This window comes from Nerophis lumbriciformis, linkage group LG03 (assembly GCF_033978685.3).
Source record: "Nerophis lumbriciformis linkage group LG03, RoL_Nlum_v2.1, whole genome shotgun sequence".
NCBI lineage: Eukaryota > Metazoa > Chordata > Actinopteri > Syngnathiformes > Syngnathidae > Nerophis > Nerophis lumbriciformis.
The window spans coordinates 28,275,001-28,302,250 of record NC_084550.2 but is presented as its reverse complement, the minus strand read 5'-3'; the positions used below and the strand labels follow the sequence as shown (position 1 = coordinate 28,302,250).

Genomic DNA, 27,250 nt, shown 5'->3' with positions numbered 1-27,250 from the left:
CATGAATACCTTAAGAGAAAGCCATTGCAGCTATCTGGGATACAACACTTCTCAGACGGCAAGAGAACGTTCCAATGTCCGTGTCAGCTGTGATCTGCAAAAAACTTTGTCCATTTGTCGAAGGAGAGTCAACGAGAATGCGGGCTCCCGTGGATGTGATTAAAAAAAAGGTAGCGTGTGCTTTGTATTAGCTGGCCGTCGAGTGAGGAGATATCTAGATCTCTAGATTGATTGTTGTCAAATGTTATTTATCACATTGTTTACATGTTTAATAAATATGTGATTAATGTATGATGTCTCAGGTGTGATTCACTACCATAGAGCCCCACAGCACACTGGATTCCAGTTCATTGAAATAGCACAACACTGGATATTGTTCAGATAAGTTACATTTAAGAACTTGCACACAAAGCAACACTGGAGGTGACTATGACCTGCCCATTTTCTGGTGAGGAGGTCTTAAACAACCATTGTGTGTGTGTGGACGAGGATAAGGTTAAGTGGGATTTACCCTGGATAACCTTAGCCGGTGTAAAGTTTTGTACTTTAGTCAATTTACTTTGGTTAATCAATGAACTGCATGAACGAATGCATTTTTCTTCCAAGCTAAATCCTTGACTCCAAATAGCTGAAACAAAATAATCAAACAAGCACACAATTTAACGACTGCAAAGTGGTCAATACAACGCGACCTTTTGACCTCTCAACAGCCTCCAATTGCATCCTGACAGTTTGTTTCGGCCCCGGTAAAAAAAATGTGACCTCACCGGTAGCCTCTTTGATCTTTTCCTATTCTCCAATGCATTTTAGTCCACTGACTTAGTCCTGCTGCTCTGCAAGACCACTGGACAAAGTTGTGAGCCAACAAACTGTGAGCTGCCAATTAGGCTGATTGTGCTCACCTGTGGTGTGGTGAGGCTGGGTATTGTGGCCCAAAAGCTCCATTTTTGTTTCATCTGACCACAGAACTTTCCTCCAGAAGGTCTTATCTTTGTCCATGTGATGTCAGATGAAACCAAAATGGAGCTGTTTGGCCACAATACCCAGCAATATGTTTGGAGGAGAAAAGGTGAGGCCTTTAATCCCAGGAACATCCCTACCGTCAAGTATGGTGGTCCCCAAATCCCGAATTTTTGACACTAAGAAAAAATTCTGTGTTGTTGACACTTAGAAAAAATCCCGACTTTTTGACACTTGGAAAAAAATCCCGACTTTTTGACACTTGGAAAAATTTCCAACTTTTGAACACTTAAAAAAAAAATCCAGATTTTTTGACATTTACAAAAAAATCCCCACTTTTTGACACTTAGAAAAATTTCCGACTTTTGGACTTTTGGAAAAAATCCCGACTTTTTGACCAACAAAAATCCCAATTTTTTGCCACTTAGAAATAATTCCGTGATGTTGACACTTAGAAAAAATCCATATTTTTTGACACTTAGAAAAAAAATCCAGAATTTTTGACACTTAGAAAAAGTCCAGACATTTTGACCAAAAAAAAAATCCAGATTTTTTGACACTTGGAAAAAAAAATCCAGATTTTTTGACACTTGGAAAAAATCCAGACATTTTGACCAAAAAAAATCTCGACTTTGTGACACTTGGAAAAATTTCCGACTTTTGGACTTTAAAAAAATCCCGACTTTTTGACCAACAAAAATCCCAATTTTTTGCCACTTAGAAATAATTCCGTGATGTTGACACTTAGAAAAAATCCAGATTTTTTGAAATTTAGAAAAAAAATCCAGACATTTTGACCCAAAAAAAATCCAGATTTTTTTGACACTTAGAAAAAAATCCAGATTTTTTGACACTTAGAAAAAAATCCAAATTTTTTGACACTTGGAAAAAAAATCCAGATTTTTTGACACTTAGAAAAAAAATCCAGATTTTTTGACACTTGGAAAAAATCCGGACTTTTTGACCAAAAAAAAAATCCAGATTTTTTGACACTTGGAAAAAAAAATCCAGATTTTTTGACACTTGGAAAAAATCCAGATTTTTTGACACTTAGAAAAAAATCCAAATTTTTTGACACTTGGAAAAAAAATCCAGATTTTTTGACACTTAGAAAAAAAATCCAGATTTTTTGACACTTGGAAAAAATCCGGACTTTTTGACCAAAAAAAAAATCCAGATTTTTTGACACTTGGAAAAAAAAATCCAGATTTTTTGACACTTGGAAAAAATCCAGATTTTTTGACACTTGGAAAAAATCCAGACATTTTGACCAAAAAAAATCTCGACTTTTTGACACTTGGAAAAATTTCCGACTTTTGGACTTTAAAAAAAATCCCGACTTTTTGACCAACAAAAATCCCAATTTTTTGCCACTTAGAAATAATTCCGTGATGTTGACACTTAGAAAAAATCCAGATTTTTTGAAATTTAGAAAAAAAATCCAGACATTTTGACCCAAAAAAAAATCCAGATTTTTTTGACACTTAGAAAAAAATCCAGATTTTTTGACACTTAGAAAAAAATCCAGATTTTTTGACACTTGGAAAAAAAATCCAGATTTTTTGACACTTGGAAAAAAAATCCAGATTTTTTGACACTTGGAAAAAATCCGGACTTTTTGACACTTTGAAAAATTTCCGACTTTTGGAATTTTGGAAAATATCCAGACTTTTTGACCAACAAAAATCCCAATTTTTTGCCACTTAGAAATAATTCCGTGATGTTGACACTTAGAAAAAATCACGATTTTTTTTTAAACTTAGAAAAAAAATCCTGATTTTTTGACACTTAGAAAAAAAAAACAGATTTTTTGACACTTAAAAAAATCCAGACATTTTGACCAAAACAAATCTCGACTTTTTGACACTTAGAAAAAAAAAACAGATTTTTTGACACTTAAAAAAATCCAGACATTTTGACCAAAACAAATCTCGACTTTTTGAAATTTAGAAAAACTCCGGACTTTTTGACACTTAGAAAAAAATCCAGATTTTTTTCCACACTTAGAAAAAATCCAGACTTTTTGACACTTTGAAAAACTCCGGACTTTTTGACACTTAGAAACATTTCCGACTTTTGGACACTTGGAAAAAATCTTGATTTTTTTTGACCAACAAAAATCCCGACTTTTTGCCACTTAAAAACATTTCCGACTTTTGGACTCTTAGAAAAAATCCCGACTTTTTGACCAACAAAAATCCCGACTTTTTGACACTTATAAAAAATCCAGACTTTTTGACATTTAGAAAAAAATCCAGATTTTTTGACACTTAGAAAAAATCCAGACATTTTGACCAAAGAAAATCCCGACTTTTTGACACTTAGAAAAACTCCAGGCTTTTTGACACTTAGAAAAAATACTGTGTTTTTGACACTTGGAAAAATGTACGACTTTTGAACACTTAGAAAAAAAGCCAGATTTGACATTTAGAAAAAAATCCCGACTTTTTGACACTTAGAAAAATTTCCGACTTTAGGACACTTGGAAAAAATCCCGACTTTTTGAGATTTAGAAAAAATCCAGATTTTTTTGACACTTAGAAAAAATCCAGATTTTTTTGACACTTAGAAAAAATCCAGATTTTTCCACACTTGGAAAAAATCCCGACTTTTTGACACTTAGAAAAAATACCGTGTTTTTGGCACTTCGAATATCCCGACTTTTTGACACTTAGAAAAAATCCCGATTTTTTGACCAACAAAAATCTTGACTTTTTGCCACATAGTAACATTTCCTACTTTTGGACTCTTAAAAAATCCCGACTTTTTGACCAACAAAAATCCAGATTTTTTGCCACTTAGAAAAAAATCCCGATTTTTTTGACTCTTATAAAAAATCCTGATTTTTTGACACTTGTAAAAATCCAGACTTTTTGACATTTAGAAAAAATCCAGATTTTTTGACACTTAGAAAAAATCCAGACATTTTGACCAAAGAAAATCCCAACTTTTTGACACTTATAAAAAATACCGTGTTTTTGACACTTAGAAAAATTTCCGACTTTAGGACATTTGGAAAAAATCCCGATTTTTTGACATTTGGAAAAAATCCCGATTTTTTTGACACTTAGAAAAAATCCAGATTTTTCCACACTTGGAAAAAATCCCGACTTTTTGACACTTAGAAAAAATACCGTGTTTTTGGCACTTAGAATATCCCGACTTTTTGACACTTAGAAAAAATCCCGACTTTTTGACACTTAGAAAAAATCCCGATTTTTTGACCAACAAAAATCTTGACTTTTTGCCACTTAGTAACATTTCCTACTTTTGGACTCTTGGAAAAAATCCCAACTTTTTGACCAACAAAAATCCTGATTTTTTGACTAACAAAAATCCAGATTTTTTGCCACTTAGAAAAAAATCCCGATTTTTTTGACACTTATAAAAATCCAGACTTTTTGACATTTAGAAAAAATCCAGATTTTTTGACACTTGGAAAAAATCCAGACATTTTGACCAAAGAAAATCCCGACTTTTTGACACTTACAAAAAATACCGTGTTTTTGACACTTAGAAAAATTTCCGACTTTAGGACACTTGGAAAAAATCCCGACTTTTTGACATCTAGAAAAAATCCCGATTTTTTGACACTTGGAAAAAATCCAGATTTTTCCACACTTGGAAAAAATCCCGACTTTTTGACACTTAGAAAAAATACCGTGTTTTTGGCACTTAAAATATCCCGACTTTTTGACACTTAGAAAAAATCCCGACTTTTTGACACTTAGAAAAAATACCGTGTTTTTGGCACTTAGAATATCCCGACTTTTTGACACTTAGAAAAAGTCCCGATTTTTTGACCAACAAAAATCTTGACTTTTTGCCACTTAGTAACATTTCCTACTTTTGGACTCTTAAAAAATCCCGACTTTTTGACCAACAAAAATCCTGATTTTTTGACTAACAAAAATCCTGATTTTTTGCCACTTAGAAAAAATCCCGATTTTTTTTGACACTTATGAAAAATCCCGATTTTTTGACACTTGTAAAAATCCAGACTTTTTGACATTTAGAAAAAATCCAGACATTTTGACCAAAGAAAATCCCGACTTTTTGACACTTAGAAAAAATACCGTGTTTTTGACACTTAGAAAAATTTCCGACTTTAGGACATTTGGAAAAAATCCAGACTTTTTGACATTTAGAAAAAATCCCGATTTTTTGACACGTAGAAAAAATCCAGATTTTTCCACACTTGGAAAAAATCCAGACTTTTTGACACTTAGAAAAAATACCGTGTTTTTGGCACTTAGAAAAAAATCCCAATTTTTTGACCAACAAAAATCTTGACTTTTTGCCACTTAGTAACATTTCCTACTTTTGGACTCTTGGAAAAAATCCCGACTTTTTGACCAACAAAATCCTGATTTTTTTTGACTAACAAAAATCCAGATTTTTTGCCACTTAGAAAAAATCCCGATTTTTTTTGCCACTTATAAAAAATCCCGATTTTTTGACACTTATAAAAATCCAGACTTTTTGACATTTAGAAAAAATCCTGATTTTTTGACACTTAGAAAAAATCCAGACATTTTGACCAAAGAAAATCCCGACTTTTTGACACTTAGAAAAAATACCGTGTTTTTGACACTTAGAAAAATTTCCGACTTTAGGACACTTGGAAAAAATCCTGACTTTTTGACATTTAGAAAAAATCCCGATTTTGTGACATTTAGAAAAAATCCCGATTTTTTGACACTTACAAAAAATCCAGATTTTTTGACACTTACAAAAAATACAGTGTTTTTGACACATGGAAAAATTTACGACTTTTGAACACTTAGGAAACAAATCCAGATTTTTTGACATTTAGAAAAAATCCTGACTTTTTGACACTTAGAAAAATTTCCAACTTTTGGACACTTGGGAAAAAAACAGACTTTTTGACCAACAAAAATCCAGACTTTTAGCTGCCAAAGGAACTGCTGCTTTAAATGGGACAATGAAAAAGGAGGATTAGCTCCAAATTCTTCAGGACAAGCTAAAATCATCAGCCCGGAGGTTGGGTCTTGGGCGCAGTTGGGTGTTCCAACAGGACAATGACCCCAAACACACCTCAAAAGTGATAAAGGAATTGCTAAATCAGGCTAGAATGAAGGTTTTAGAATGGCCTTCCCAAAGTCCTGACTTAAAGGTGTGGACAATGCTGAAGAAACAAGTCCATGTCAGAAAAGCAACACATTTAGCTGAACTGCAGCAATTTAGTGGTCAAGTGGTCAAGCAGAAGCTTGTGGATGGCTACCAAAAGCGCCTTATTGCAGTGAAACTTGCGCTCTATAGTCCGGAAAATACGTGATCAATCTTTTTGCACTGTTAGCCATAATCTTTTCTATCAACCTGGTCTCTCCAGACCGTCAATTGTGATCAGTCTGCTTCTCCTGAGGTGTTCAGAACTATAGTATTGTCTCGCTCCTGCTGCTGCGGAGCAAGGCCAACCCCTCTGACCAGTCTGGTGAAGGACGCCAGGCCAAAATGTTAACATGTTTGTTGACATGGCCACAATAGACTGCTGAGATGGAGTCAACCTTGCCTTGAAGGTCTGTCTGGTGTGTGTGTGTGTGTGTGTGTGTGTGTGTGTGTGTGTGTGTGTGTGTGTGTGTGTGTGTGTGTGTGTGTGTGTGTGTGTGTGTGTGTGTGTGTGTGTGTGTGTGTGTGTTCTTGTATTTCCACCCTTCTTGAGACATGAAGAAGGAAAAGTATCTTCCCTATGAGGAGGTGTGAACAAGTGATGACATAAATCATGGTCCCAATAACATTGCATCTAATAGACAATGTCTCATTTGCACCCCTGCTGGTCAACATGAGTGTGGTCAACATATGAAATAACAAGTGTGTGTAGGAAATTGAAATGCGCCCCCTTTGGCCAAAATTAATTTAAAATAAATAAATATGTATATAGAAACATACTGTAATAACTTGAAGTAAATAATGAAGATTAAAAGCCAATTACACACAAAAAAAATGAACTAAAAGCAGTCTTTTTCTCACAATGTGTCGACTTTTTTTTTTTATAAAATTGGGAACAATTTCTCGTATTTTTTCTGTTTCTGTAATATTGCAATATTTTCTCGTAAAATTATTCATGCAAAATGGCGACTTTTGTCATGTAAAATTCGGACTTTTATCGCAATATTGCCAATTTTTGGGGTTGTTCTTGTAAAATAGTGACATTAGTGAAATTTTTTGAGTAAAATGATGACATTGGTTATCCTTTTGCCGAGTAAAATTCCGATTATTATTATAATATTGCCAAAATTTTAAATTTTTCTTCTAAAATTGTGACTTTTGTCAGGTAAAATTATGACTCTTTTCATAAAATTGCTAAAATGTGAAGCTTTTCTTGTAAGTTTGTGACTGTTATTGAGTAAAATTCCAACTTTTATCATAATATTTCACAAATGCTCATTTTTCTTGTAAAATTTTGACTTGCATTGAGTAAAATGATGACTTTTATTATAACACTGCAAAAATTCTACGTTTTTCTTGTGAAATTGTGACCTTTTTCTTGTGAAATTCCAACTCATTTTTCACAACAAAAGTGTCTTGATGAAGTCGGTTTTTTTTATATGATGTCATGATCGTGGAGAGAACTGAGTGTTCTTGTAGGACATCTAATCTCATGTACCTAAACCTCATTTAAATAAGGCGGCCATTGAGTCTATCAGAGTGATAAAACTGCCAATCAATAATCAATGTACCAGTGTGCAGCTGTAGTAGATCCTAACTTCTCTTATAAGAAAACATCTCCGTTATCTGTGTGATCCGTTTGGATTGGAAGCAAACCGTGCGGGTGAAAGTGCCAAACGCTGGTAGTAAAGCAGCACCCTGCCAAGAGAGGTGTGTTGCACGCCTGAATGTGACCACAAAGTGCTGAGCACACCTTTCACACAATGAAGGGATTAGTAGCAGGATGACTGAATGAAGAGGCTTTAAAGGCAGACTAAATAATGCTACACTGGCCTAAAGACACTTCCTGCTTTGCACACACACACACACACACACGCACACACACATTTTTTCGTTTTTCTTACCTTCTGGAGACGTGAGAAAAAAGCCTCCCTCTTTAGGACCAGCCTTTCTAGATATATAAAGAAGTGTATTGTCGGAGGCAGATATTTACATACATCCGAATTTAAGTTGTACTTCTTCCATTTCTTTGTCATATTTGAAAACAGCTCGTCTTTTCCACTTCTTCTCTTGATGCTCTGTCAGCAAGCAAACTCTGTGTGTTAACCTTGAGTTCTTTGGAATGTATTATGGCTAGGGAGACGTTGTGCTTTTGTTATGGCTAGGGAGGTGGAAGGGAAGAGAGGTTTTTGGCGTTGGGAAGAGAGACCATTTTGGGTGTGCGGGATAGAAGGTTCTAGGGTTAGACTGGTCTCAATCTAAAATGTATATTGTCAAAGCTTTGAGAATATATACAACAAAATACCTATTCTGTCTCTGGTGGTTTTTCAACTCAGCTTTAAGTGTCGGAAAGAACTTGGGAGCGAATTGTGACTTGAATTCCCTGGGAGGAACAACTGGTCCAAAACGCAACAAATTGGGGGCCCGTCCGGGCGACACGCTGAGAATTGGACACCTCTTGCACTCTTCTGGACAGACTCAATTGTTGGCCAAACATAAAACAAGGTAAGCAGAGCCTTTTTCTAAAATCTGCTTTAGGAGTCTGTCTTGAAGTATGTAAGTCAAACACTGTTTGTACCCCAGACACAGAGTGGACATTTTGATGGATTGGGTGCATTTTGCCTTGTCCGTCATTGCATATGGTGGCCAACTCATGTCATCGCGTCTTAAATCTTTCACCTGTGTTGGAGGTTCAAGTCCTTTCGTATGTTATATTCTTGGGTTAGAGTCCGTTTGAATAATACGATAAAGATGGAGGTTCAAGTCCTTTCGTATGTTATATTCTTGGGTTAGAGTCCGTTTGAATAATACGATAAAGATAGATTACCGTGACGGGCTGCTTCACTGACGAGTAAGCAAATAGTCGGGTGTGGCTCGCCCTGGGGGTTTGGTCTCCCCTAAAAGAGTTCTGGGTTCAAGTCATTTTGTATGATACAATAAAGAGCACAGGTGAAGATTGAGAAAAAATAGACGAGATGGCCACGGAATGTGATGGCGGTGGGGGGGGGGGGGGGGGGGGGGGGGGAAGTGTGATGAATGTACTGTTGTCAACAATGAAATTGGCAGGTAGAGTTTAAAAAGAAAAAAAGAAAAAAGGAGAACGTTTGAAAAATAAGGGTTAAGAGGGAGTTTACAATACTCGAAAAGTCCTGAACTCAAACGTTTGGTAAATAAAGAAAAGTAACTGGAAGTTTTATGGTAAAGTTAAAAAGTTACTTAAATACACATGAAGTAGTACGAATAATCTTTGACTTAGGAGTATTGATTAACATTTAATGGGACAATTAATGCTGTGATTTTAAACGTGATATGCAAAATTGGACAGAGCAGGATGGTGGTAGAGTAACAAGGAAACAACTACTTAAATTACAGATCGCTGAAGATGAAAAGTTAAAAGAACCAAAAGGTCAAAGATCAGCTAGCGTATATTCAGCAGTGGGTGACCTTGCTTTTGAGTCCCAGCAGGTGGAGGAAAGAAACCTCAACAGACGTGTGACCAGACGGTTGGACTCGGGTGGTGGACACGGTGCTTTAAGGCCAAGACAGGGTGAAAACTGTTTCATCTGTGACCAGCCGGGTCACTGGCAACGTGAATGTCCTAACTCCTCTGAACGAGACAGGCTCCCAATTGCAGCCAAAACATCATACAGGCATGGCAAAGGACGCCCAAGGCAGAAGCCCCAGCAGGAAATACAGACAGGCCCCCTGCTGGACATAAGTGTCAAGGGACAATGTTATCAGTTTGTGATTGACACTGGTGCCACCCACTCATTTCTGAATGCAGAGGTACCAAAGAAACTGTGTGCTTCCTTTTTGAAAGTCGAAGGCTTCGCTGAGGTCACAAGAATGTTACCGGTCACCAAACCTCTTCCGGTTCAGATTGCTGGACACACACTGAAGCACCCCTTCGTGGTTGACCTGCACACACCTTGCCTAATTGGTAATGACCTCCTTTACAGACTGTACCCTGACATTCAATATCGCACAAAAGGAACCTTCCTGGTGTTACCTGACGGCTCAACCACCAAGCTGCGACACCACTACCAAAGCTCCTCCATGAGCTCCTACCACAGCCTGAAACACCAGAAATGGCTGACATCTCCAGCTGCTCTATCAGTGAAAACCCTGGCTGACTGAGATGCTTCCGTGTGTACCGCCACCCGACTCGCCTCATGTTCATGCCAGGAGGCCTTTGACTCCTTTATATTTATAAATGTTGGAACTCAAGGTGTGGCTGCTCATGTTGACATATCTTTGCTACAACTAGCATAGTATAAGATGGACACAATTGCTGTCCCACATTGTTCCCTTGCTCTTTGCCCCGCCTACATAACCAAAGACTTAGGTCCAATGATAAAACACGGCGTAGCTGCCACTCATTGCACCGACACCCAAAACCACATTTTCACATAGCTATGGGCTGCACTTTGGACACCCCGGCTGTAGGCTACGAGGAGCTAGCAGCTACACAACAGCTGAGCTAAAACGACACATTACATTTAAGCATATAAAAAAAAAAATTATAGTTGCTTATTACATACACACAGTCACCATGACAGAAGTCTGATAGAATGTAGTCAGTAACAAACATGTCCACATCATTCGACTTTCTACAACATGAGCTTGACTTAATTTGTTATTGTGGCCACCAGGCGTGGTGAAATGTCAAATTACTATTGCGAAAAGCATCCGCCATAAGGTTAGTGTTTTTCTAGTATTTGTGTCGATATAAATATAGGCATATTTTGATGCTTTCACCATATTGAATAAGGTACATAACATTTAGGATTTAGTTGAGTTTGAGTTATTTCTGATTTCGCTAAGGGGTCCCCTACCCTAATACCACCCTCCAGTGGTCCACAGAGACTGAAATGACTTTCATTGACCTCAAACATGACCTGTCCTCCGCCCCTGCTCTTGCTGTACTTGACTATTAGCTGACCTTTTTCTTAGATGTTTCTGAAAGTGATAGTATTACTGACAGTCTCTTTTTCAGAAACAGAAGGGGGAGGAGGTGAGGGTGGATTCAGACTTTTGGATTCAAACTCCGTACAACAAAATAGCTTTAACAATATTCCTGTGGGGAAGAAGTTATAACTAAATTGTTGTAAGTTTGTAAATTTAACTTGAAAATAACGATTTTGCACATCGATAGTAGTTTAGTAAATCAATTTGGAATATGGAGGAGGTGAGGGTGCACCGTGTATAGTTTTTGACTTCATTGATATGATCAATCCGGTGAAAGGGAAAAGATACTTGCTGACTTGTGTTGACAATCACAGAGGTTGGCCGGAAGCAACCCCAACCTCAAAAGAGGATGCAAAATCAGTAATTAAATGGCTTGTGAATGACCTAATTCCCCGACATGGTTTCCCCAAAAAGATTAGGTCAGACAAAAGCACCCATTTTGAAATTACTCACTTAGCCTTGGTCGAAAATGCTCTTGGATTAGAACACAGGTTCGGTTTGGGGGTACCATCTTCAGTCCCAAGGTAAGGTTGAAAGGATGAACCAGAATATCAAAAACGAATTGGCTAAAATCTGTGCACAGACCAAATTGGATTGGACTAACATGTTGCAATTAGCGTTAATGATCATTCGAATGTCCGTGAATAAAACTGTTTTACCGCCCTTTGAGTTTTTCACCCTATGAACTGCATACAGGTCAGCCCCTTCCCAGGATCAACACCCCCCTGGAAGAAGGAATCAGCGTAAAACCAAAATGGTATTTTACACAAAATGCAGAATTTGTGTGCCAGTTCTTCTGTACAGATTCGAGGAAGACAGCCCTCCACTCCAGATTCCCTTCCGTCCACTGAGAGGGTCAAGATCAAGGTCATCAAACGCAAGTGTACGGAGCCCAGGTGGAATGGTCCCTTCAAGGTCATGGTACGGACGTCCCACGCCCTTCGACTAGCTGGTACAGGGGACACCTGGTACCACCTCTACCTCCGCACTCCCGCGGAGGAGCCTGCCACGGAAGGGGCCCAAAAGACGACGCTGAGAGACACCTAACTACCTCTGCCCCCTTGAAGACCTGGTAGCTTTGACCTTAGGAGCAGGTGCAGGCAACCTGTGGCTTAGGTGGACGTCCCTTTCCCCACACTTACCCCGCCCCTTTTGAGTTGACTGACACTAATGGCTCAAACTGTCTTATCTCCTTGTTTTCTGAACCCACACCGCCAGGTTGTGATTTGTTGGTTAGTGTGCACCCTCCTGTTGACAATTTCACCCGACTTCTTCCCTTTGTGGCCTAAAAGCTGAAATACACGTGTTTTCAATTTACAGGACCCCCTTCATCCCCCTACAAATTGGGTGACATTACCTCCTCCTGGTGCACCACCCTGATAGATGGCTCAAGGATAGGCCCTTGGGCACGAGCTGACTTATTACAACATTAATAATATATACATACTATGCAAATATAAAAAAAGCTTGTTGTGAAAAATGAGTTGGAATTTCACAAGAAAAAAGGTCACAATTTCACAAGAAAAATGTAGAATGTTGGCAGTATTGTAATAAAAGTCCTCATTTTACTCAACGCAAGTCAAAATTTTACCAGAAAAACTGAACATTTGTGCAATATTATGATAAAAGTTGGAATTTTACTCAATAACAGTCACAATTTCACAAGAAAACTTTAACATTTTGGCAATATTATAATAATAATCTGAATTTTACTTGACAAAAGTCATAATTTTACTCCAAAAATGTCACTATTTTACAAGATCAAAAAATAAATTGGCAATATTGTGATAAAAGTCCGAATTTTATACAACAAATGTCACCATTTTGCACTAAAAAGTAATAATTTTACATTAAAAAAAAGTAATACATTTTATGAGAAAATATTGCAATATTACAGAAACAGAAAGAATATGAGAAATTGTCCCCAATTTTATGAGAAAAAAGTCGACACATTGTGAGAAAAAGACTGATTTTAGTTATTTGTATTTTTATTTTTTGTTTGTAATTGTTTTTAAATCTTCATTATTTACTTCAAGTTATTACAGTATGTCTCTATATAATTTTTTTTATTTTGTATTATTATATTTGGCCAAAGGGGGCGCATTTCAATTTCTTACACACACTTGTTATTTCATATGTTGACCAGAGGGGGAGCACTTTAAATTTTTACACACACTTGTTAATTCATCTGTTGACCAGAGGGGGGAGCCCTTTTAAAAGCGACACACAGTCAATGTGAAAAATCCCTTCTTTTTGGGGGACCACCCTCATGTTGACCAGCAGGGGTGCAAATGAGACATTGTCTATTAGATGCAATGTTATTGGGACCATGATTTATGTCATCACTTGTTCACACCTCCTCATATGGAAGATACTTTTCGTTCTTCACGTCTCAAGAAGGGCAGAAATACAAGAACACACACACACACACACACACACACACACACACACACACACACACACACACTTGCAGGGGTTTAGGAATTCATGAGACACAACCAAAAATGCCCTTTTAAAGTTTAAAAATGCTTATGTGTTGAAAACTGAAAAACTCATGTAGTTTTTTTTCCCTGTTTTGCTTCTTAACAAGCGCATACCTTTTTTTTTTTTTTTTTTTTTTTTTTTTAAATGAGCCATATGTAATAATTTCATGTCAAGTCATCATTAAATGGCCCTGATATGTTATTAATAAATCATGTTCTTTTCCAATACCTCTATAACTGATAACAATAGTTATATGCTCAATTCAAAATTGCATTTACAGCCCCGAAATCTTGTCTTTCAATGGAACATATAAAATGTTGGTGTTGGTGTCATATTGCAGCCTACACATATCTCTTATGTTTGACTGCCATCTACTGGTCACACTTATCATTACACCATGTACTACATAAAATAGCTTGGAGGTCGGTAAGCACAACCAGAATTATTCCGTACATTAGGCGCTCTGTCGAGTTTTGAGGAGAAAAAAAAAATATATTTTTGAACTTGGAAAATAGGTAGGTCCTTAACATTAGCGCGTGTAATAGCAATGTCACTAATAGTTCAGGTCACGACATGTAAAAGGAGTATTGGTGGCGTTTTTAGGATGATTTTAGAGTTTTATTCCATTGTTAGCTGACTTTGCTAGCGTTTATTTCATTTCGTCACGACGGCGGGGAGGTTTGTTCCCCCGGGATGCAAACGGATCACTCCGGACAGGACTTGCAGGTAGGAACATGATTTAATCTTGAACAAAACTAAAAGAGGTACAAAAAAACGGAAAACAAGGCGAAGGAACAAGGTGCCGATCCCACTTGAAGCTAAATACTTAGCATGGACTAGAAGACAAGAGACGTGACGAGAGCACGAAGCAAACACTTAGCATAAACTATGGCCTGGAACACTCAGGGAACTGAGGCATGAAACAAACAGCATAAACTATGGCATGGAACAAACACGAAACTGTGGCATGAAATAAACACGACTTGGCATGAATCGAACAACTGGTGGTGGTGGCCGGGCTGGGGGTTGCTGCCTGGCTGGGCGCAGCTGAGCCACCCCACTAGCACAGCTCCCGGGCCTACGTTCTTCTTGATTAGAGCAAGTGCGTGTCCCGAACACCAGAGGCAGGTGAAACTAATAAGTCGCCATGGTAACTAAACAAACAAGGGAGCACAAACAGAACTAAAAGAGTCAAAAACTAACAAAAAAATAACAAAAACATAATCCAGACCACAGATCATGACACATTTTCATATTCCTTACTCGTCGAGATCCAAATCTCCTTTGCGAGAGTAACCTGGCCTAAACAGGGGCAGTCACACGCTACAGTTAAAAGTACAAATTACTTACAACGTAAACATAAAAACACGGAATAGGTAAATAAAAAGATGTTTTGATTTTAAAAACAAGAACAATACCCAATAGAAACAGTTTCTCAATCCTTTAAAAAGGCCTGAAATTCCCCCTAAGTGATGAGTTCAGGTAACCTCAGATCCTTTTTGTAGTTTTCTCCATGACCATGGAGCAGCAAATTCAAAGGCTTTTTAAATTTTTTTACTTGCTCTAGGAACCAACACGCCAAGGATGTCCTGTGACCTTAAACTGGAGTCTCTACACATACAAAAGGGGGAACAAGACCAAGAAGTAATTTATACAGAAATTACTTTGTCAGTCAGAAACATCTGACTGACAAAGATTGACATCTTGCTTTTGCATATAAAGTGCAATGGCGGACAAGGTTGCCAGAACCAGTAATAAAACTGGCACAGTGATGTACAGTATCCAAATAAGTGGTAAAGGGGGATTTGAAAAAACAAGTCACCACGATCTACAAAGGCAGAAATGTGGTCAGAATCAAGTATTTTCTAACTTGTAGGCAAAAACAGGATTTGTTTCTTAAGAAAAACCCCATTTTAACGCCACAAGTTTGTTTTTTTATGTGTGATTTACAAGACAAGTTTTCATCGACAATCCCAATTCCCAATTTCTAGATCCGGGTGGCAGGGGCAGCAGCCTAAGCAAAGAAGCCCAGACTTCCCTCTCCCCAGCCACTTGGTCCAGCTCTTCCCGAAGGATCCCGAGGCGTTCCCAGGCCAGCCGGGAGACATAGTCTTCCCAACGTGTCCTTGGTCTTCCCCGTGGCCTCCTACCGGTCGAACGTGCCCTAAACACCTCCCTAGGGAAGCGTTCGGGTGGCATCCTGACCAGATGCCCGAACCACCTCATCTGGCTCCTCTCCATGTGGAGGAGCAGCGGCTTTACTTTGAGTTCCTCCCGAATGACAGAACTTCTCACCCTATCTCTAAGGGAGAGCCCCGCCACCCGGAGGTGGAAACTAATTTCGGCCGCTTGTACCCGTGATCTTGTCCTTTCCGTCATAACCCAAAGCTCATGACCATAGGTGAGGATGGGAACCTAGATCGACCGGTAAATTGAGAGCTTTGCCTTCCGGCTCAGCTCCTTCTTCACCACAACGGATCGATCCACCTGTCGATCTCACTCCAAGGTACTTGAACTCCTCCACTTGGGGCAAGATCTCTTCCCCAACCCGGAGATGGCACTCCACCCTTTCCCGGGTGAGAACCATGTACTCGGCTGCGAAGCTCATGACCATAGGTGAGGATGGGAACGTAGATCGACCGGTATATTGAGAGCTTTGCCTTCCGGCTCAGCTCCTCCTTCACCACAACAGTTCGATACAGTGTCTGCATTACTGAAGACGCCGCACCGAACCGCCCGTCGATCTCACAATCCACTCTTCCCTCACTCGTGAACAAGACTCCCAGGTACTTGAATTCCTCCACTTGGGGCAAGATCTCTTCCCCAACTCAGAGATGGCACTACACCCTTTTCCGGGTGAGAACCATGGACTCGGACTTGGAGGTGTGGATTCTCATCCCAGTCGCTTCACACTCGGCTGCGGAGCTCATGACCATAGGTGAGAATGGGAACGTAGATCGACCGGTAAATTGAGAGCTTTGCCTTCCGGCTCCGCTCCTCCTTCTCCACAACAGATCGATAGAGCATCCGCATTACTGAAGACGCCGCACCGATCCACCTGTCGATCTCACAATCCACTCTTCCCTCACTCGTGAGCAAGACTCCAAGGTACTTGAACTCCTCCACTTGGGGCAAGATCTCTTCCCCAACCCGGAGATGGCACTCCACCCTTTCCCGGGTGAGAACCATGTACTCGGACTTGGAGGTGTGGATTCTCATCCCAGTCGCTTCACACTCGGCTGCGGAGCTCATGACCATAGGTGAGGATGGGAATGTAGATCGACCGGTATATTGAGAGCTTTGCCTTCCGGCTCAGCTCCTTCTTCTCCACAACAGATCGATAGAGCATCCGCATTACTGAAGACGCCGCACCGATCCGCCTGTCGATCTCACGATCTACTCTTCCCTCACTCGTGAGCAAGACTCCAAGGTACTTGAACTCCTCCACTTGGGGCAAGATCTATTCCCCAACCCGGAGATGGCACTCCACCCTTTTCCGGGTGAGAACCATGGACTCGGACTTGGAGGTGTGGATTCTCTTCCCAGTCGCTTCACACTCGGCTGCGGAGCTCATGACAATAGGTGAGGATGGGAACGTAGATCGACCGGAAAATTGAGAGCTTTGCCTTCCGGCTCCGCTCCTCCTTCTCCACAACGGCTCGATAAAGCGTCCGCATTACTGAATGCGGACTCGGGAACAAGACTGCGAGGTACTTGAACTCCTCCACTTGGGGCAGGGTCTCCACCCCAAACCGGAGATGGCCCTCCACCCTTTTCCGGGTGAGAACCATGGACTCGGACTTGGAGGTGCGGATTCTCATCCCAGTCGCTTCACACTCGGCTGCGAACCGATCCAGTGAGAGCTGTGGGTTCTTGCCTAACATAAGGATTGTGAATGATTGGCCGCATTCCAAAAAAAAGTTCCGTTCCCCTCTTAAGGTCTGACAAGGTGTGGGACAGAATCCATCCATCCATCCATCTTCAACCGCTTATCCGGAATGGGGTCGCGGGGACAACAGCTCCAGCAGACATCCCTCTCCAGAGCAACGTTAGCAACTTCTTCCTGGGGGATCCGAAGCGTTCCCAGGCCAGAGAGGAGATGTAATCCCCCCATCTGGTCCTTGGCCTGCACCCGGGGTCTCCTCCCAGTGGGACGTGCAACGAGGACCTCCCTGGGGAGATACTGGTGAGGCATCCGCACGAGATGCCCGAACCACCTAAACTGGCTCCTTTCCAAGCGAAGGAGCAGTGGCTCTACTCCGAGTCTCTCTCGGGTGACTGAACTTCTCACCCTATCTCTAAGGGAGATGCCAGCCACCCTTCTTTCGGTCATGACCCACACTTCATGACCATAGGTGAGAGTAGGAATGTAGATAGCTCGGTAGACCGAAAGCTTTGCTTTGTGGCTCAGCTCTGGCACAGAATACAAAATGGAAAAAAAACAATGTTTTCTGGCACGAAAGGGAAACATTTGTACTCAACACATAAAATGAGTTTTGGATGTTTTCTAACATCATCCCCCTCTCTTAATCAAGCCCGTTGAGGTGCCTAGCCAATGGCGGAGGACGACAACATTCCTCGCAATTCCCCGAGCCGCCGTGGAACGCATCACTTCCTCCACGCCCCACCGGGGACTCGGCTGTGCGCTCGCCGTGAATCTTCTGCAATTAGGCGGAGAAAGCGAGCGTATCTCCGACGGCGGCAATATTTGTGGAAATAAGGAGTTTAAAAACGCGGAGAACAGCTGCTGCAAAAATCAGGCTCGTAACCTTAAAGAATTGAATCTCTCAGATGAGGAATTGCTGGTTTTAAGACGAGAGTGATCACGACCCTGATGGCTTTTCAACAATGGATAATGATATCCTTTTTGTGGCACGTCTAAAGATGAGTTACAGTCTGGAGAAATGGAATAGAGAAGAAGAACATACGGTGGGTCTGGGTTCCTCACTGAAGAATGCACCACCGAACTGATGAGTGCCAAAGAGAAAGAGATGATACGGTATTATCTGACCCCAGAACTTTCCTCCAGAAGGTCTGATCATTGTCCTGTTGGAACACCCAACTGCGCCCAAGACCCAACCTCCGGGTGTTACGTCTGACCACAGAACTTTCCTCCAGAAGGTCTTATCTTTGTCCATGTGATGTCAGATGAAACAAAAATGGAGCTGTTTGGCCACAATACCCAGCAATATGTTTGGAGGAGAAAAAGTGAGGCCTTTAATCCCAGGAACACCAATCCTACCGTCAAGCATGGTGGTGGTAGTATTATGCTCTGGGCCTGTTTTGCTGCCAATGGAACTGCTGCTTTAAATGGGACAATGAAAAGGGAGGATTACCTCCAAATTGAAGTCTTTTAACATTTTCTAAAAAAAAAATTCCCGCTTTTCCCAAAATTCTCACATTTTCATGAATTTTTTTCAAAGTTCCACAAGTTTTCATCCGATTCAAACCGCTCCAACTCCAAAATATTCAACATTTTCAAAACTGTGTGCTCTCCTTCAACGATTTAAAAAAAAAGTTCCCAGATTTCCTAGAATTTCCAGTTTTCAGGAACATTTTTCCCCATTCAAAATGAATGGGACATTTTTCCAAGTTGCACCATTTCCACATTTTTCAACCCATTCCAACCATTCCACCTTCAACACATTCAACTCATCCTGGACATTCAAACTATCATTTTTCCAAGTTAAAAAAAAAATCCAGGATTTTCCAGAATTCCATTTTTTGTAAAGCCCTATTTCCACCCTTTTTTCTGGCGACTACTTTTCAACCCACTTCAGCCGTCAAATAATTCATTTTGACCAAAGAAAATCCCGACTTTTTGACACTTAGAAAAACTCCGGACTTTTTGACACTTAGAAAAAATACCTTGTTTTTGACACTTAAAATAATTTCTGACTTTTGAACACTGAGAAAAAAAGCCAGATTTTTTGACATTTAGAAAAAAATCCCGGCTTTTTGACATTTAGAAAAAAATCGAGATTTTTTGACACTTAGAAAAAATCCTGTGTTTTTGACATTCAGAAAAAAATCCCAGCTTTTTGACATTTAGAAAAAAATCCCGTGTTTTTGGCACTTAGAAAATCCCGACTTTTTGACATTTAGAAAAAATACCTTGTTTTTGACACTTAAAAAAATTTCCGACTTTTGAACACTGAGAAAAAAAGCCAGATTTTTTGACATTTAGAAAAAAATCCCGGTTTTTTGACATTTAGAAAAAATCCAGATTTTTTGAGACTTAGAAAAAATCCTGTTTTTGACATTCAGAAAAAAATCCCGGCTTTTTGACATTTAGAAAAAAATCCCGTGTTTTTGGCACTTAGAAAATCCCGACTTTTTGACACTTAGAAAAAATACAGTGTTTTTGACATTTAGAAAAAATCCCGACTTTTTGACACTTAGAAAAAATACAGTGTTTTTGACACATAAAAATTTCCGACTTTTGAACACTTAAAAAAAAATCCAGATTTTTTGACATTTAGAAAAAATCCCGACTTTTTGACACTTAGAAAAATGTCCAATTTTTGGACACTTGGAAAAAAAACAGACTTTTTGACCAACAGAAATCCAGACTTTTAGCTGCCAAAGGAACTACTGATTTAAATGGGACAATGAAAAAGGAGGATTACCACCAAATTGTTCAGGACAAGCTAAAATCATCAGCCCGGAGGTTGGGTCTTGGGCGCAGTTGGGTGTTCCAACAGGACAATGACCCCAAAAGTGGTAAAGGAATGGCTAAATCAGGCTAGAATGAAGGTTTTAGAATGGCCTTCCAAAAGTCCTGACTTAAAGATGTGGACAATGCTGAAGAAACAAGTCCATGTCAGAAAAGCAACAAATTTAGCTGAACTGCAACGATTTTGTCAAGATGAGTGGTCAATTTTTTTTCAGCCCAATAATTTGGACTCCCCTGTATTATGAGGAAGGAGCAAAGCGCTGTGTCACTATGCCAGAAAAGTAGTTCCTCTGTGTTAGCTCTTACAATGACAATGTTGCCATAGCTTGGTTAACTTGTAAGTCCCAGCATGTTGCCAGCGGTTTTTTGAATATTTTTTTTTTAAGAGCGCTTTGTCGGCGGAATAGATGAATCCCCGTTAACTACATTGTTAGCCGCCTCTTGCTAGCATGTTTTAGCTACTTAGAATGCACTGAAAAGATAAACGTGTGTTCTTTTCTCACATAAAGAGCGGTAAGAATCGGGAAAAATCCCCCTCAAAAAAGTGCAGTTCCACCTTAAATTCTCTCCTCATCCAAAGTTGTCTGAAAGACTCCATCCATTTTCTACCGCTTGTCCCTTTTGGGGTGGCGGGGGTGCTGGAGCCTATCCCAGCTGCACCCTGGACTCAAGTCAATAGAAAAGATCAAAACTACAATCTAATTAAGATGCTCGTTTGAAAGCTATTGGGACTCCCAGTCCCGGACTAATAATCATCCATCCATGTTCTACCGTTTGTCCTTTTTGGGGTTGCGGGGGGTGCTGGAGCCTATCCCAGTGGTAGAGTTTTCTCAGTTTACAGTAATATGCTGTAAAAAACACATTGTGAACTTTATTGTAAAGTCTGTTGTCATTGACAGGAAACTCGCTTTGAAATATTTATTTTTAGTTTGACAAATAAAAATGTTTCATAATATATTTATTAAAGTTTGAAAGGAATGCAGTTTCATTCAGTATATATATATTTAATTTTTCTTCAAAAGGAATGCATTTAGTAAGAAAAGATTCAGTTCTTTATTGACGTATATTATTTCTTGCCAAGTTGCCCTTGCGGTCCATAGGGTTTTTCTAGCACCGGCCCCTTAACTGTTCCAAACATCCGGACTCACACCTACGAGGAGACCTCTTTCCAATATTGTAAAAACAATCTCAAGACCTACACTGTAAAAAAAAAAAACATCTGTAGATTTTACAGTAAAAAAAATTGCCAACTCAGTCATCATAATTCTACTGTAAAATATAAAGTGTTTTTTTTCACGACATATTACAGTAAATGGAAAAACAGTAGCGCTGTTTTTTTAATGGAAAATAAAGTGTCAGTTTAGTCCCCAAAATTGTACTTTAAAATTTTTACTGTGTTTTTTTCCCCAATATATTGCTGAAAATGGAAAAACCGTACCATTGTTTTTATTTTTGGAATTCTGGCAAGTGAGCTGCCAGGTTTTTACCATAACAAATATAGTATCGTTTTTACATTTACAGTCATACACCATTGTGGATTTTACGATTAAAATGTTTTTTGTTTTTTTTAAATGAGCTCATCCGACAAAATTATACTGTAAAAAAACAGTGGTAGAGTTTTCTCAGTTTACAGTAATATGCTGTAAAAAAAAACATTGTAAACTTTATAGTAAAGTTTGTTGTCATTGACAGGAAACTCATTTAAAAATATTTATTTTTAGTTTGACAAATAAAAATGTTTGATAATATATTTATTACAGTTTAAAAGGTATGTAGTTTCATTCAGTATATATATATATTTTTTTTTAAAAAGGAATACATTTAGTAAGAAAAGATTCAGTTCTTTATTGACGTATATTATTTCTCGCCAAGTTGCCCTCGCGGTCCATAGGGTTTTTCTAGCACCGGCCCCTTAACTGTTCCAAACGTCCAGACTCACACCCACGAGGAGACCTCTTTCCAATATTGTAAAAAAAAAAACTCAAGACCTACACTGTAAAAAAATTAAATTATTAATGTCCACAAATGTACAGTAAAATAGTATTTTGTAGTTGCTTTTAACACTAAATGGAATTGAATACAATTTTTTTGCTCAGTGCTTCTGACAATATCAACACAATATTTCATTATTATTATAATTGTTTTATTCATAATAGTTTGCCCAAAGCAAAGTCACTAGTCAGGGACCACTTAACCTAAGGGGGCCCCTGGGAGCTGGGAGGGGGTTTTACTCAATGGAAGAACAACAATGCAAAAACATCCATTTTTTTCCCCAATATATTGCTGAAAATGGAAAAACCGTACCATTGTTTTTATTTTTGGAATTCTGGCAAGTGAGCTGCCAGATTTGTACCATAACAAATATGGTATCGTTTTTACATTTACAGTCATACACCAAAGTGGATTTTACGACAATTTTATTTATTTATTTATTTTTAAATCAGCTCATCCGACAAAATTATACTGTAAAAAAACAGTGGTATAGTTTTCTCAGTTTACAGTAATATGCTGTAAAAAAACAACATTTTAAACGTTATTGTAAAGTCTGTTGTCATTGACAGGTAACTTGCTTTAAAATATTTATTTTTAGTTTGACAAATAAAAATATTTGATAATATATTTATTAAAGTTTAAAAGGTATGCAATTTAATTCAGTATATATATATTTTTTTTGAAAAGGAATACATTTAGTAAGAAAAGATTCAGTTCTTTATTGACGTATATTATTTCTCGCCAAGTTGCCCTCGCGGTCCACAGGGTTTTTCTAACACCGGCCCTTTAACTGTTCCAAACGTCCGGACTCACACCCACGAGGAGACCTTTTTCCAATATTGTAAAAAAAACAAGCTCAAGACCTACACTGTAAAAAAAATAATTAATTAAAATCGGCAAATGTACGGTAAAAATAGTACTACGTAGTTACTTTTAACACTAAATGGAATCGAATACAAATTTTTCTCTCAGTGCTTCTGACAATATCAACACAATATTTCATTATTATTATAATTGTTTTATTTATAATAGTTTGCCCAAAGCCAAGTCAATAGTCAGGGACCACTTCACCTAAGGGGGCCCCTAGGGGCTGAGAGGAGTTTCAACCCCCCACCCCTGATAATTTCACTCAATAGAAGAACAACAATGCAATAACATCCATTTTCAAAGATACTTTTGTAAATAAACACAACTTCAACATTTGGCCTGTGCTTTTAGCTCAGTAGTCAGGACGCTGGCCTCTCACACCGGCACCCTGGGTCCGAGCAGTTGGAAAGAAACAACACAGTCGAGAGAGAAGACGACACCATCGCTAGACCAGGCAGTGATTGACAGCTATGAACATCGGGAACATCGGGGCCCCCGTGATTGGGTGGGGGGCCCCTGCATTAATGTCAATAGTACACAATAACTGAACAAAATCTAGGGTTGTCCCTATACCAATATTTTGGTACCGGTACCAAAATAATTTTGGATACTTTTCTAAATAAAGGGGGCCACAAAAATGGTCATTATTGTCTTTATTAAATTAAATTAAATTAAATTTTAGTTTATTATTGTAATTTAGTCCTTAAATAAAATAGTGAACTTGTCTTTTAGTAGTAAATAAACAAACAAAGACTCCTAATTAGTCCGCAGTAACAAATTGTGTCATTTCATTCTATTATTTTGTCAAAAATTCTAAAGGACAAACTGTAAAAAATTGATTATTAATCCACTTGTTCATTTACTGTTAATATCTGCTTATTTTCTGTTTCAACATGTTCTATCTACACTTCTGTTAAAATGTAATAATCACTTATTCTTCTCTTCTTTGATACTTTACATTAATTTTGGATGATACCACACATTTAGGTATCGATCTGATACCAAGTAGTTACAGGATCATACATTGGTCATATTCAAAGTCCTCATGTGTCCAGGGACGTATTTACTGACTTTATAAACGTAATATGAATTTAAAAAAAGGGGAAAAAAATATCGATGTAATCATAGTAGTATCGACTTTTGTACTTGGTATCATCACAGTGGATGTCAGGTGTAGATCCACCCATGGCGTTTGTTTACATTGTGACGGCGGTGAGCTATTGTATCCTCCTACGGTGTGTAGTGAAGCATGTTTAGCTATTCCTCGTCCTCCAGTGATAACGCTACTTGTAAGAAACTCACTTTATTTGTCGCCATGGAGGCCAGGATTAGTGATTTAGAAGTAGCTAAAACACAGCGGATGGACGTTAGCCGATAACTAGCTAGCCATGTCTTGAAGCCTCATTCCCCCTTTTCTGTCTAGTAAGTACTCAGTGTGCGTGCGCTGCCAAACATGCTCCTCTGCTCGTAAAACCAGCAATGTCATGACGTGGAAAAAAATGCGGAACCGGTACGTTTCAACCAGAGTATAGTACCGTTTTGAATTCATTAGTATCGCGATACTATACTAGAACCTTACTACTGTCTAATCTTTCAAAATTATTTGTTTTTTGCCTTAAAAGTCCTCCTGGAAATATTCCCTGATTTTGTACACCGGGGATGTATTCAGAGTACTGGTACTTTTTTTGGTACCGGTTCCTACTTGGGTTCTGGACAAAGAATACTGGTTATTGTCGATATATGTATATTTTTTGTTATCCATCTGATCGTCGTAATTATGACACCGGCAAACTTACTGTACTCTGGTGCGCATAAAAAAAAAAGATACGGGTGGGATTTGACCATCAGTCATGACAAATAAGGAAGCAACACCACACAAAAGTTTGTCACAATATTTCCTCGGTGAACGCCACTGAACTCACTCCTCGTAGCGATCCAGTGATCCACAAGCCGATATCAATCCACCCGAAAAAGATTGGAATTTGATGCCTGCGACGTGCTTCAAAAAAAGCTGGCACAAGTGGCAAAAAAGACTGAGAAAGTTGAGGAATGCTCGTCAAAACACTCATTTGGAAATTTAGGGATTTCACCATCTACGCTCCGTGATATCATCAAAAGGTCTGGAGAAATCACTGCACATAAGCCATGATATTACGCACTTTGGATCCCTGCATCAAAAAACCGACATCAGTGTGTAAAGGATATCACCACATGGGCTCGGGAACACTTCAGAAAACCACTGTCAGTAACTACAGCCGGTCGCTAGATCTGTAAGTGCAAGTTAAAACTCTACTATTCAAAAGCCACACAAATGCATCAACAACACCCGGAAACGCCGCCAGCTTGGCCGGGCCTTGAGCTCATCTAAGATGGACTGATGCAAAGTGGAAAAACCACTGTCAGTAACTACAGTCGGTCGCTACATCTATAAGTGCAAGTTAAAACTCTACTATGCAAAGCCACAGAAATGTATCAACAACACCCGGAAACGCCACCGGCTTGGTCGGGCCCCGAGCTCATCTAAGATGGACTGAGGTCTGGAGAAATCACTGCACGTAAGCCATGATATTACGCACTTTGGATCCCTGCATCAAAAAACCGACATCAGTGTGTAAAGGATATCACCACATGGGCTCGGGAAAACTTCAGAAAACCACTGTCAGTAACTACAGCCGGTCGCTACATCTGTAAGTGCAAGTTAAAACTCTACTATTCAAAAGCCACAGAAATGCATCAACAACACCCGGAAACACCGCCAGCTTGGCCGGGCCCCGAGCTCATCTAAGATGGACTGATGCAAAGTGGAAAAACCACTGTTAGTAACTACAGTCGGTCGCTACATCTGTAAGTGCAAGTTAAAACTCTACTATGCAAAGCCACAGAAATTTATCAACAACACCCGGAAACGCCACCGGCTTGGTCGGGCCCTGAGCTCATCTAAGATGGACTGATGCAAAGTGGGAAGAGTGTTCTGTGGTCTGACGAGTTCACATTTCAAATAGTTTTTGGGAAACTGTGGACCAAAGAGGAAAAGAACCAGCCGGACTGTTCCAGGCACAAAGTGTAAAAGGCAGCATGTGTGATGGTATGGGGGTGTATTAGTGGCCAAGACATGGGTAACTTACACATCTGTGAAGGCACCATTAATGCTGAAAGGTACATACAGGTTTTGGAGCAATGCAAGCAACGTTATCATGGACGCCCCCGCTTATTTCAGCAAAACGATACAAAGGAAAGGAAAGGCCATATAACACCGTGGTAAAAATGCCCCTATTTGTACTCTTTTTTCCCCCTGTAATTCCCAAACCTTAGAGTCCTATACCTTGGTATGTGACACATGCTACCTATTATTATGGTCACGTTAACGTGCTAGCATGCTAACATTAGCATGCTAGCTTTTTGAGCTGATTTTTGCTACCATTTACCCCGAATATTTAAAAAAAAAATGCTTTTTACTCGTCGTAGTGAAAGTGATTATTGTCAACCTATGGAGATACACAATGAAAATGGACATAGTATCATGGCGTTGGTGCCTCTTTCATGCAAATGGTGAGTAACATTTTACCCTCGTCCCCCAGTGATAACATTACTTGGCATATTTTTTTAAATGCAGTTTACTCGTCGTAGTGGAAGTGATTATTGTTAATTTACGGAGATGCACAATTAAATGGACATAGTATCATGGCGTTGGTGCCTCTTTCATGCAAATGGTGAGTAACATGTTTACCCTCGTCCACTTCAGTGATAATACTACTTGGAATATTTTTTTAAAATGCAGTTTACTCGTTGTAGTGAAAGTGATTATTGTTAACCTACGGAGATGCACAATAAAAATGGACATGGTATCATTAATAGGTGCCTCTTTCATGCAAATGGTGTTTAACATGTTTACCCTCGTCCCCCAGTGATAACACTACTTGGAATATTAAAAAAAAAAAATGCAGTTTCCTCGTCGTAGTGGAAGTGATTATTGTTAACCTACAGAGATACACAATTAAATGGACATAGTATCATTAATAGGTGCCTCTTTCATGCAAATGGTGTTTAACTTGTTTACCCTCGTCCCCCCAGTGATAATACTACTTGGAATAATTTAAAAATGCAGTTTACTCGTCGTAGTTAAAGTGATTATTGTTAACCTACGGAGATGCACAATAAAAAATGGACATAGTA

At 39.1% G+C, this 27,250-nt stretch overlaps 1 protein-coding gene across 2 annotated transcripts in view; it reads right to left on the bottom strand.

Annotated features, from left to right (window-relative positions):
- ctnnd2b (catenin (cadherin-associated protein), delta 2b) overlaps nucleotides 1-27,250 on the bottom strand; it is a 367,161-nt gene that overhangs the window by 338,923 nt on the left and 988 nt on the right. Inside the window, exon 1 of one of the 2 annotated variants that reach the window (XM_061936403.2) lies at nucleotides 768-1,928. The exons of the other annotated variant lie outside the window; for it this stretch is intronic. The gene's annotated coding sequence lies outside the window, so the exon portion shown is untranslated. Of the gene's footprint in view, nucleotides 1-767; nucleotides 1,929-27,250 lie in introns of those variants that run through there. 2 annotated transcript variants of the gene reach the window in all.